A 13,609-nucleotide genomic window follows, 5' to 3' on the forward strand; every position below is an offset into this window, starting at 1 on the left:
ATGCATATCATTGGAAGATTGACCATAAGAGACTACATTTACCTGGTGTCCCGCCCGGTGTCCTGTGTGCATAATCAGTAAGTCCATGCGCGTTCCATTTCTTCAGAATTGAAAGTAAACTGCCACGATGGATTTTATTGTCAATAAATATGTGAAAAACACCTTGAGGATTGATTCTAAACAGCGTTTGCCATGTTTCTGTCGATATTATGGAGTTAATTTGGAAAAAAGTTTGCGTTTTAATGACTTTTTTTAATTAAAAAAAAAAATAATTCTTACCCAAACGTGATGAACAAAACGGAGTGATTAGTCGACACAAATAATATTTTTTGTAAAAACGGAACATTTGCTATCTAACAGAGTCTCCTCATTGAAAACATCTGAAGTTCTTCAAAGGTAAATTATTTTATTTGAATGCTTTTATGGTTTTTTGTGGAAAATGTTGCATGCTGAATGCTAGGCTTAATGCAATGCTAGGCTATCAATACTCTTACACAAATGCTTGTTTAGCTATGGTTCAAAAGCATATTTTGAAAATCTGAGATGACAGTGTTGTTAACAAAAGGCTAAGCTTGAGAGCAAATAGATTAATTTCATTTCATTAGCCATTTTCATGAATAGTTAACGTTGTGTTATGCTAATGAGCTTGCTGATAGATTTACACAATCCTGGATACAGGGGTTTTTTCGTAGCTAAACGTGACGCAGAAAACGGAGCGATTTGTCCTAAACAAATAATCTTTCAGGAAAAACTGAACATTTGCTATCTGAGAGTCTCCTCATTGAAAACATCTGAAGTTCTTCAAAGGTAAATGATTTTATTTGAATGCTTTTCTGTTTTTTTGTGCAAATGTTGCCTGCTGAATGCTAATGCTAAATGCTACGCTAAATGCTACGTTAGCCATCAATACTGTTACACAAATGCTTGTTTTGCAATGGTTGAGAAGCATATTTTGAAAATCTGAGATGACAGTGTTGTTAACAAAAGGCCAAGCTTGAGAGCTAGCATATTTATTTCATTTCATTTGCGATTTTCATGAATAGTTAACGTTGCGTTATGGTAATGAGCTTGAGTCTGTATTCACGATCCCGGATCCGGGATGGGGAGATCAGAAAGGTTAAAAAGTATTAGTAAGTTTATAGTATGTGAGGATCGCAAAACATCTAAGGTTAAAAAGATGCATTCAGTATTAGTTGATAGAGATTGATAACATTCATATAATTGTGTTAACGTTAAAATCTGTCAAAGGGTACGAATTGTGAGTAATGTGTAAACATTATATTGATTACTTTATTTTGTGGTGCCTAAAAGTGTTAACCTGTGATCTACGAAATGCTCTTAATCTATGAGCCTGGAGATCGATTGCTCTGGTCTCCACCCATATTCCTGGGGAAATCGCGGTCTTTTCTCATTGAACTAAAAGTTGCATTGAGAAAACAATACCATATCACTCTCGTGATTATTTCTCCCCTGTTTTCAGGTACTTTATTGATGATAAAAAATAGTAATTTAAATGTAATAACTCGCTAACGTTAAGAGTGTTTAAGGTGTGTCTTAGTAACATCTTGAGGAAGTTAGAGTTAAGTTTGAAGAGAGTCGATTGAGAGTCGATTTTATGTCGATTGTGAATGAACATGTGCGTTGTTAATAAGATATTTTGCTGTGTTATTTGTATAATGGTTTTTCTGTTGTTTTGTAATGTGTTATTTTTGTGAAATGGATTAAACTAAAAGTTGCATTGAGAAAACAATACCATATCACTCTCGTGATTATTTCTCCCCTGTTTTCAGGGGCGTAACATGTGCAGCCCATCCTCATCCTGCCGTGTCACGGCAGATGTCCTGATACCCTGTGAGGAAGAGGAACGTTTTCCCAGGGAAGTTTGGGATGACCCCTGCAGCATGTTCATACAATACCATCTCACTGTAGTTACACTCTAAAGAACCCAGCCCTGACATAAATAAGACATCACTATGGATTAATGAGGTTTATCATTACCATGCAGAAAAGCTAACTGTACAGTGTGTCCTTACAGTGCACAATGTTCTTAACTGTGTGTGCACCACCATAGATGCCTTTCTCTGTCTGGAGTGAGAATCACTACATCCTCTCTCTCTCTCCTGTCCTAGGGTTTATTATCAAACTTTTCGTCATGTACCGTCAATGCAATATATTACACTAAGCTATTATTTCAGTGATTTCTATATTAATATACACTCAACAAAAATATAAACACAACACATAACAATTTCAAACATTTTACTTACTTAGAGTTCATATAAGGAAATCAGTCAATTGAAATAAATGCATTATGCCCTAATCTATGGATTTCACATGACTGGAATACAGATATGCATCTGTTGGTCACAGTTACCTTCAAAAAAAAGCTAGGGGCGTGGATCAGAAAACCAGTCAGTATCCAGTGTGATCACCATTTGCCTCATGCAGCGCAACACATCTCATTTGCATAAGACTTCGCATCAGGCTGTTGATTGTGGCCTGTGGAATGTTGTCCCTCTCCTCTTCAATGGCTGTGCGAAGTTGGTAGGAACTGGAACACGCAGTTGTGCACGGCAATCCAGAGCATCCCAAACATGCTCAAAGTATGCAGGCCATGGAAGAATGGATATGTTCAGCTTTCAGGAATTTTGTACAGATCCTAGTGACATGGGACGGTGCATTATCATGCTGAAACAGGAGGTGATGGCGGCGGATGAATGGCTCGACAATGGTCCTCCGAATCTCATCACGATGTCTCTGTGCATTCAAATTGCCATCGATAAAATGCAATTGTGTTCATTGTCCATAGCTTATGTCTGCCCATACCATAACCCCACTGCCACCACGGAGCACTCTCTTCACAACGTTGACATCAGCAAACCACTCGCCCTCACAACGCCATACACGCTGTCTACCATCTTCCCGGTAGCGTGCCAGTGGCCATCGAAGGTGACTATATGCCCACTGAAGTCGGTTAGGACGACGAGCGCGCAAAGGAGCTTACCGTAGAAGGTTTCTGACAGTTTTTGCACAAATTCTTCAGTTGTGCAAACCCACAGCTTCATCAGCTTTCCTCGTGGCTGGTCTCAGACGATCCCACAGGTGAAGAAGCCGGATGTGGAGGTCCTGGCCTGGCGTGGTTACATGGTTGTGCGGTTGTGAGGCTGGTTGAGAGTACTGCCAAATTCTCTAAAATGACATTGGAGACAGCTTATGGTAGAGAAATGTACATTCAAATCTTTGGCACAGCTTTGGTGGACAATCCTGTAGTCAGCATGCCAATTGCACACTCCCTCAACATGAGACATCTGTGGCATTGTGTTGTGTGACAAAACAAAATATTTTAGAGTGGCTTTTTATTGTCCCCATGTGATCATATGCTGTTTAATCAGCTTCTTGATTTGCTACACCTGTCAGGTGGATGGATTATCTTGGCAAAGGAGAAATGCTCACTAACAGGGATGTAAATACATTTGTGCACAGAATTTAAGAGAAATAAAGTTTTTGTGGATAAGAAACATTCCTGGGGTCATTTATTTCAGCTCATGAAAAATTGGACCAACACTTTAAATGTTGCGTTTATGTTTTTGTCCAGTACTTTCTGATCAGTGACCTAAGCATATGCTCTATATGCATAGGGATGTATTTTTTAATTTGTTATAGTTAAGTCTTGTATAAATGGGCCACAGCTCTAAACAGATGTCACTCAACCTGAAGCGCAGCCGCAACATGACTTGGTTTGGAACAGGCAGGTGTTTAAACACAGCCCAATCTTGATAGATATCTCTGGTTCTTGAGTGTTTGCAAATTCATTACCCCCACAGATGATTGGTATTTATCTTCGATTACATACTGTGTAATCTACCCAATCTCACAGTCATGCTCTTCATATCAAGCTATGCATCTTTTAGTGTCTCTGTGTGTACAATACTAGTAGGCGTGTGGGGGCGTGTGAGAGAGAGAGAGAACGAGAGAGACAGAGAGATATCGGAGAGATAAACATTCCCTCTCAATGCTGGAGAGCCCCCGGGAGCTTCCTGTAAGTTTGTTAAAAACCCGGATGAGAAGCTTTTGATAACATAATTGTGTGGGCGCCAGCAGGGAAGGTGACATTAGGTGCAACCTTTAGTGGAAGAGGAAGTCAATCAGTGGAGCAGGAGGGAGGTGGACAGGCAGCAGTAAAACGAGTGATGGGACAGAGGAGGAAGTTCAGTGGGGTTGCACATGGGAATCTCTGACTATAGGTCAGACAGAGCACCATGCAGGTAGTCACAGGTGTTATGACTAGAGCGTCATGTGACTGTGTGTGTGTGGGGGGAGCAGTGTTTGTGTGTGTTTAACTGTGTGTGTTGCTGGCGGGGGGGGGGGGGGGGGGGGGGGGTCAACATGCTTCATTAGCCATGGGTTTTTTTTATGACAGGAAATTAGCTTTAAAACTGCACAATTTTCTCCCAACCTCATGGTAAAATGTGTGGAATAGCAGGAAATTAGCTCAGGGATTCTTGAAAGTCGTGATAATCCTTGTCCCGCAGAGAATTTTCATTTTTATAGTATAACATTTTTATTTTGTTGCATTATTTGATTTTAAGGAACAGATTGATACAAAAAAATGGCAATATTTGATATTAACTGAACAATTCTCATATGTACTTTCTTGCAATAGCCCTCTTTGATTATAAAAAATATTTATCTCAAAACTTTGATTCCTAAAAGATGTGTCCGGAGATTTGATCAACACCATCATATTTCTCTAAAATGCTAAATTAATATTAAGACAAATATTTGTGGGAAAAAAGAGGTGAGATTGTCCTGTCTTTCAAGATTACCTGAACTATAAAACAGCAAAAACAAATCCCATCCTCATGGCAAAATGTGTAAAATAGCATGAGATTAGCTATAAATCTGATTTCGCAAAAAAGAAACGATATGTGAAACTGTGCTAGGCTACTGGTGTGTGTGTGTGTGTGTTCATGACTGTACATGTGTGTGTGAGAATATTGGCACGGTCTTTGTTCCACACCTGGCAAGTGAGTCACTAGTGGTGTCAGTGTGAGCCACTATGCTCGTCACTCTGGTGACGAGCATATTCAGACAAAAGGCCCTGACGTGCTCAGGCTCCTATTTACCCTGTGTGGGGAGTCGCCTTGAATGTCATGTATTCAACTCCTTTCCCAGGGTGGTTCATTTTATAACGACTGGAAAAAAACCTATTGGGAAACGTTTCATCAACTCCAAAGGTGAATTGTGAAAACATTTTTGATGTCTTGTATGTAATGAACAGATTACGTAACAGATTACAAAAGTTTTCTGGTTTGTTAAACTTCTTAGGGCTGAAATCCCGTTAACGGGATCAATATGACAACAGCCAGTGAAAGTGCAGGGCGCCAAATTCAAAACAACAGAAATCTCCTAATTAAAATTCCTCAAACATACATGTATTTTATGCCATTTTAAAGGTAATCTTGTTTTTAATCCCACCACAGTGTCCGATTTCAAATAGGCTTTATACCGAAAGCACCACAAACAATTATGTTAGGTTAGAGCCAAGTCACAAAAACACACACAGCCATTTTTCCAGCCAAAGAGTGGAGTCACAAAAAGCAGAAATATAATTAATCACTAACCTTTGATGATATTCATCTGATGACGGTCATAGGACTTCATGTTACACAATACATGTATGTTTTGTTCGGTAAAGTTCATATTTGTATAAAAAACTCTCAGTATACATTGGGCGCGTTATGTTCAGTAGTTCCAAAAACATCCGGTCATCAATTTACAGAAATACTCATCATAAATGTTGATGAAAATACAAGTGTTATACATGGAATTAAAGATATACTTCTCCTTAATGCATCCGCTGTGTCAGATTTCAAAAAAGCTTTATGGAAAAAACAAACCATGCTATAATCTGAGAACGTTGCTCAGAGAACAAATACATATATCCACCATGTTGGAGTCAACAGAAGTCAGAAATAACATTATGAATATTCACTTACCTTTGATGATCTTCATCAGAATGCACTCCCAGGAATCCCAGTTCCACAATAAATGTTTGTTTTGTTCGATAAAGTCCATCATTAATGTTCAAATAGTTACTTTTGTTAGCGCGTTTGGTAAACAAATCAAAACTCACGAAACGCGTTCACTAGTTCCAGACAAAATGTAAAAAAGTTCCATTACAGACCGTAGAAACTTGTCAAACGATGTATGGAATCAATCTTTAGGATGTTTTTAACATAAATCTTCAATGATATTCCAACCGGATAATTCCTTTGTCTTAAGAAAAGCAAAGGAACGGGAGATACCTCTCATGTGAAATGTGCATGACCAGCGCGTGACTGCTGCCAGACCTCTGACTCATTCCCCTCTCATTCGGCCCCACTTCACAGTAGAAGCAACAAACAAGTTTCTAAAGACGGTTGGCATCTAGTGGAAGCATTAGGAAGTGCAAGATGACCAATATCCCACTGTAACTTCAAAAGGGGCTGAGTTGAAAATCGACCAACCTCAGATTTCCCACTTCCTGGTAGGATTTTTTCTCAGGTTTTTGCCTGCCATATGAGTTCTGTTATACTCACAGACATCATTCAAACATACTAGCATACAAATATACTAAGAATATGCATATATTAGCAATTGGGACTGAGGAGCTGGCAGTTTACTCTGGGCACCTTATTCATCCAAGCTACTCAATACTGCCCCCCAGCCATAAGAAGTTTTAAGGGAAGTGCAATACAGTTTTCACTGTCTTTAACAGCAGTTTTTACTAATTGTATATTATCTTATGGAGGAAAGACTACTGTTAAAGGGATTTGTAGCAACAATACAGCATGAGGAAAGACACAAGTGAAGCCCCCAGCCCTAGGTTGACTTCCACGGCCACAGGTAAAAAGTTTAAAATGTTGTTTCACCATTTACGTTTTTTATCATCGTGATCACAAATGTTTTATAGCATGTATAACATCACAGTCAATACAATGGACTCACCTTCAATGAACAACGTATGAAAGAATAAAGGGTGTGTGTATGTTTTTGTGTCTCACGTCCCCCGAAACCAGACACTGTTGTAAGATCCTCTGAACCCTCTCCCACATGGCAGACAGGCCCAACAGGCCCAATCACACAATGAACACATCCTTAGTGATTGCCAGTGTTTACTGGCGGGTTGTCAGGGACTCCTCTGCTCTGAGGTAATAAGGAAGGGGATTATTTGCTTTGGCTGCAGAGGAGGGCTCTATAATCAAATCACAGTGACATATGAGTGCAGTGTTTGTACTTTTTGCCACCCAGTGCTCTCCCTCTCTTCTTATTCTCTACTCTCCTATCCCTCCCTCCTTCGTCTGCCTCCCTGTCATGTTTAACACTCAGTTTCTCAGATTGTAAAAGAGGTATGCATGAGTAAGAACAGGAACTCTTTCCTTCTGTTTTGCTTGTTTAGTGAATAGAACTGGTTCGAATACAGCCTCTAAAACCATGGCTTTTTGAAACAGATAGCTGAGATCAATTTCCTCACAATGACAATCTCTTGTTTTTGTATGTCCTCCCTATTCAGTATATGGGAGAAGAGAGTGGGTAAGATAGATCGGTCAGGTTTGTGGAATTGGATTTCCATGGCAGATTGCCACACATCACCAGTCTTATCTGATGGTGCAAGTCTGTTATTGTAATGAAACACCAATGGAGGCGAGCCAGGAAAGGTGAAGATGATACAGCACACAGGCCATTCATGGCACAATCAAGCTCTTTATTTCTCTGTGTTTTCCATGCTCTATCACTCCAGGAAGTGATAGCTAGGGCATGTAGGGGGTGTATGTGGGCAGAAGGAACGATGGTCTGTAGGAGTGAAGAAATCTCTGATAACTGATGGAGCTTCAATCCACTGCATTGTGCATTGTGCTCTGAAATAACTCTGATGGAGATAGAACACCTTTATATAGAGGACTGAAAATGGCAGTTTATATCCACTGTGCTAAAAAGGTCAGTGCCCTACTTGGACCTACATTGTATACATGATGACTACAGACATTTTAAGAATAAGCCTGTTCCTGAACACTTGTCTCCATTCCTTGCTAAATTGAACTTTGCTAGGCATGTCTCTAATAGAATTTGATGTTATCTTTTTTTCATCCCATTATTATAATACCTCTCTAAAATAATATGAAAATGAAAAACTGTGAATGTCTTAGGAGCACACATGCCTCACCGGGACCAAGTGGCAGATAAAGGAAGGTGTGGACTGTCCATTTCCTCAGTTGCCTATTATGTAAAATGTAAATTGCCAGTTCTTTTTCTCTCTCTCTCTCTCTCTCTCTCTTGAGATTGGAATGTAAACTGTGGAACACAGAGAGACCCTTGGACATCAAAAGTTTGAATGATTAAACAATATTTATATTTTTGAGAATGTGGGAGTGGTCCGTGGACACTTAAGGGACAGTCATGATGAAGTTGTTTCATTTGGTGACCTCATGAAAAACAGGAGACCCACATTACTGTATCTCTGTTTGTGTACACGTTTCAATTATCAGATTTACATCTAGATGTTGGATAAAATGAATGAGTAAATATGATATTATTTGTGAAAAGATGTAATGTGATGTTAGCCTTCTAAATAAAATTATGGATTTTCATATGAAGTTTACCTAGTCAGTGGCCACACCCAAGTGAGCCAGACAGTACTCCAGGCATCATGGAACTGCCCTTTTCTACTCCAGAGTATAAAACCACCCGTGATAAAATGTACATTTCATGCCAAAGAGACCCGTGGTAAGCCGGATGTCTCAAATGGTTAAGAAGACCAGAAAATATGGAGCTGACGCTACATGTTGAAATGCTGAAGAACTACAACTGGGGAAGTTAACCAGAGACTCTCTGATGAACTGACTCTTCAGCAGACGGGCCGGCGATTCCAACAGAGAAGACAACAACGACATACGAGCATAAAGATATACATTGCAATTATTTTCAAATGAGCGGCCGTTCATGTGCAAAGGATTAGCATTTCAATTAATAGAATTATAAACTGTGTGTAGTGAATCCTTTTTGTCTCTCCCGCTCTTTATCTGTCCCCACCCCTTTCCATTGTCTATCAAGCCGTCATACCGGTTTATCCTCTGTAGGGTAGGGGGCAGCATTTGGAATTTTGGATGAAAAGCATGCCCAAATTAAACGGCCTGCTACTCGGGCCCAGAAGATATGATATGCATGTAATTGGTAGATTTGGATATAAAACACTCTATAGTTTCAAAAACTGTTAAAATAGTGTCTGTGAGTATAACAGAACTGATTTGGCAGGCTAAAACCTGAGAAAAATCCATTCAGGAAGTGTTTTTTGGGGGGGTTGTAGTTTTCTATTCAATGCCATTACAGTATCCATTGATTTAGGACTCAATTTGCAGTTCTTATGCCTTCCACTAGATGTCAACAGTCTTTAGAAATTGTTTCTTTTGGCTCTCTGCCATCTCACTGGATGTTGGCCAGATGGGACGCTAGCGTCCCACATACCCTAGAGAGGTTAACCCCACTAGGGACTTATCAACAAATTGTGTTAGTAACCAATAACTATATTGTTTATGTTTCTGTTTTTTGTTTAGTTAGTTAGTAAATAAATAATTAAGCCAATTTGTATATCGCTGATTCATTATGGAGGCTAGGTTTCTTGCAGATATCCAAGAGTTTGCGACATTCAGTAAAGAGAACTGATGAGGAAATAATAATAATACATTAAGACTGTACTCTATAAGATGTGAAAATATATGAAAAGTCGATTCCGGAAATAGAGACTCTAAACATTTTCCTGTGGTGCCCCAACTTCCTTGTTAATTAAGTTTATATGATTAGTTTAATCACATAATAATACACTGGGGCCCCACGAGGATGCGTTCTCAGCCCTCTCCTGTACTCCCTGTTCACCCATGACTGCGTGGCCATGCACGCTTCCAACTCAATCATCAAGTTTGCAGATGACACTGCAGTGGTAGGCCTGATTACCAACAATGATGAGATGGCCTACAGGGAGGAGGTGAGGGCCCTCGGAGTGTGGTGTCAGGAAATTAATCTCTCACTCAACGTTAACAAAACAAAGGAGATGATCGTGGACTACAGGAAACAGCAGAGAGAGCAACCCCCCCATCCACGACGGGACCCCAGTGGAGAAGGTGGAAAATTTTAAGTTCCTTGGCGTACACATCAAGGACAAACTGAAATGGTCCACCCACAGACAGCGTGGTGAAGAAGGTGCAACAGTGCCTCTTCAACCTCAGGAGGCTGAAGAAATTTGGCTTGTCACCTAAAATACTTACAAACACTCACAATCGAGAGCATCCTGTCGGGCTGTATCACCGCCTGGTAAGGCAATTACACCGCCCTCAACCGCAAGGCTCTCCAGAGGGTAATGCGGTCTGCCCAACGCATCACCGGGGGAAAACTACCTGCCCTCCAGGACACCTACAGCACCCGATGTCACGGGAAGGCCAAAAAGATCATGGACAACAATGACCCGAGCCACTGCCTGTTCACCCAGCTATCATCCGGAAAGTGAAGTCAGTACAGGTGCATCAAAGCTGGGACCGAGAGACTGAAAAACAGCTTCTATCTCAAGGCCATCAGACTGTTAAACTGCCATCACTAACACACAGAGGCTGCTGCCAACATAGAGCCTCAATCTCTGGACACTTAAATAAATGGACTTCATAAAGGTATCACTAGTCGCCTTAAATAAAACCACTTTAAAACTTCTTATGGCTTCTTAAGGTAGAGCACCAAATTCAAACATATTTTTTAGATATATGTAAGTTTCATTCATTCACAAGTGCAATACACCAAATTAAAGCTTGACTTCTTGTTAATCTACCCATTGGGTCCGATTTCAAAAAGGCTTTACAGCGAAAGCACACCATATGATTATGTTAGGTAAGAGTCACAAAAACACAAACAGCCATTTTCCAGCCAAAGAGAGGAGCAGAACTAGAGATAAAATTAATCACTAACCTTTGATGATCTTCATCAGATGGCACTCATAGGACTTCATGTTACACAATACATGTAAAGTATTTAGTCAGCCACCAATTGTGCAAGTTCTCCCACTTAAAAAGATGAGAGAGGCCTGTAATTTTCATCATAGGTACACTTCAACTATGACAGACAAAATTAGAAAAAGAATCCAGAAAATCACATTGTAGGATTTTTAATGAATTTATTTGCAAATTGTGGTGGAAAATAAGTATTTGGTCAATAACAAAAGTTTATCTCAATACTTTGTTATATACCCTTTGTTGGCAATGACAGAGGTCAAATGTTTTCTGTAAATCTTCACAAGGTTTTCACACACTGTTGCTGGTATTTTGGCCCATTCCTCCATGCAGATCTCCTCTAGAGCAGTGATGTTTTGGGGCTGTTGCTGGGCAACACGGACTTTCAACTCCCTCCAAAGATTTTCTATGGGGTTGAGATCTGGAGACACTCCAGGACCTTGAAATGCTTCTTACGAAGCCACTCCTTTGTTGCCCGGCGGTGTGTTTGGGATCATTGTCATGCTGAAAGACCCAGCCACATTTCATTTTCAATGCCCTTGCTGATGGAAGGAGGTTTTCACTCAAAATCTCACGATACATGGCCCCATTCATTCTTTCCTTTACATGGTCAGTCGTCCTGGTCCCTTTGCAGAAAATTAGCCCCAAAGCATGATGTTTCCACCCCATGCTTCACAGTAGGTAGGGTGTTCTTTGGATGCAAAGTTTTTACCAAAAAGTTATATTTTGGTTTCATCTGACCATATGACATTCTCCCAATCTTCTTCTGGATCATCCAAATGCTCTCTAGCAAACTTCAGACGGGCCTGGACATGTACTGGCTTAAGCAGGGGGACACGTCTGGCACTGCAGGATTTGAGTCCCTGGCGGCGTAGTGTTACTGATGGTAGGCTTTGTTACTTTGGTCCCAGCTCTCTGCAGGTCATTCACTAGGTCCCCCTGTGTGGTTCTGGGATTTTTGCTCACCGTTCTTGTGATCATTTTGACCCCACGGGGTGAGATCTTGTGTGGAGTCCCAGATTGAGGGAGATTATCAGTGGTCTTGTATGTCTTCCATTTCCTAATAATTGCTCCCACAGTTGATTTCTTCAAACCAAGCTGCTTACCTATTGCAGATTCAGTCTTCCCAGCCTGGTACAGGTCTACAATTTTGTTTCTGGTGTCCTTTGACAGCTCTTTGGTCTTAGCCATAGTGGAGTTTGGAGTGTGACTGTTTGAGGTTGTGGACAGGTGTCTTTTATACTGATAACAAGTTCAAACAGGTGCCATTAATACAGGTAACGAGTGGAGGACAGAGGAGCCTCTTAAAGAAGAAGTTACACATCTGTGAGAGCCAGAAATCTTGCTTGTTTGTAGGTGACCAAATACTTATTTTCCACCATAATTTGCAAAGAAATTCATTAAAAATCCTACAATGTGATTTTCTGGATTTTTTTTCTCATTTTGTCTGTCATAGTTGAAGTGTATCTATGATGAAAATTACAGGCTTCTCTCATCTTTTTAAGTGGGCGAACTTGCACAATTGGTGGCTGACTAAATACTTTTTTGCCCCACTGTATGTTTTGTTTGATAAAGTTCATATTTATATCCAAAAATCTGTTTACATTGGCGCTTTATGGTCAGTAATGTTGTGCCTCGAAAACATCCGCCGAATTTTCAGAGAGCCACATCAATTTACAGATATACACATAATAAACTTTGATTGAAGATACAAGTATTATGCACAGAATTATAGATATACTTCTCCTTGATGAACCGCTGTATCAGATCAAAAGTTTAAAAAGCTATATTACAGTTCGTAGAAACATGTCAAACGATGTATAGAATCAATATTTAGGATGTTTTTAACATAAATCTTCAATAATGGTCCAACCGGAGAATTCCTTTGTCTTTAGAATTGCAATGGAACGCAGGTCGCTCTCACGTGTGCCCGCGTGATCAGCTCATGCCACTCTGGCAGACCTCTGGTTGAATCAGCTCTCATTCGCCCCCACTTTACAGCAGAAGCCTCAAACCACATTCTACAGACTGTTGACATCTAGTGGAAGCCTTAGGAAGTGCAATATGACCCCATAGACACTGTATATTCGATAGACAATGAGTTGAAAAACTACAAATCTCAGATTTCCCACTTCCTGGTTGTATTTTTCTCAGGTTTTTGCCTGCGATATGTTATACTCACAGACATCATTCAAACAGTTTTAGAAACTTCAGAGTGTTTTCTATCCAATACTACTGATAATATGCATATATTAGCTTCTGGGCCTGAGTAGCAGGACGTTTACTCTGGGCACGCTTTTCATCCGAACGTGAAAATGCTGCCCCCTATCCCAAACAGGTTTTAATAATGTTTACATATCCTACATTACTCATCTCACATGTATATACTGTATTCTATACCGTCTACTGCATCTTGCCTATGCCAAACGGTGTCGCTCATTCATTGATATGTACATATTCTATTCATCCCTTTACATTTGTGTGTATTTGTGTGTATAAGGTAGTTGTTGTGAATTTGTTAGATTACTTGCTAGATATTACTGCATAGTCGGAACTAGAAGTATTTTGCTACACTCGCA

This window comes from Oncorhynchus mykiss, chromosome 11, assembly GCF_057628025.1.
Source record: "Oncorhynchus mykiss isolate SJ-2025 chromosome 11, ASM5762802v1, whole genome shotgun sequence".
NCBI lineage: Eukaryota > Metazoa > Chordata > Actinopteri > Salmoniformes > Salmonidae > Oncorhynchus > Oncorhynchus mykiss.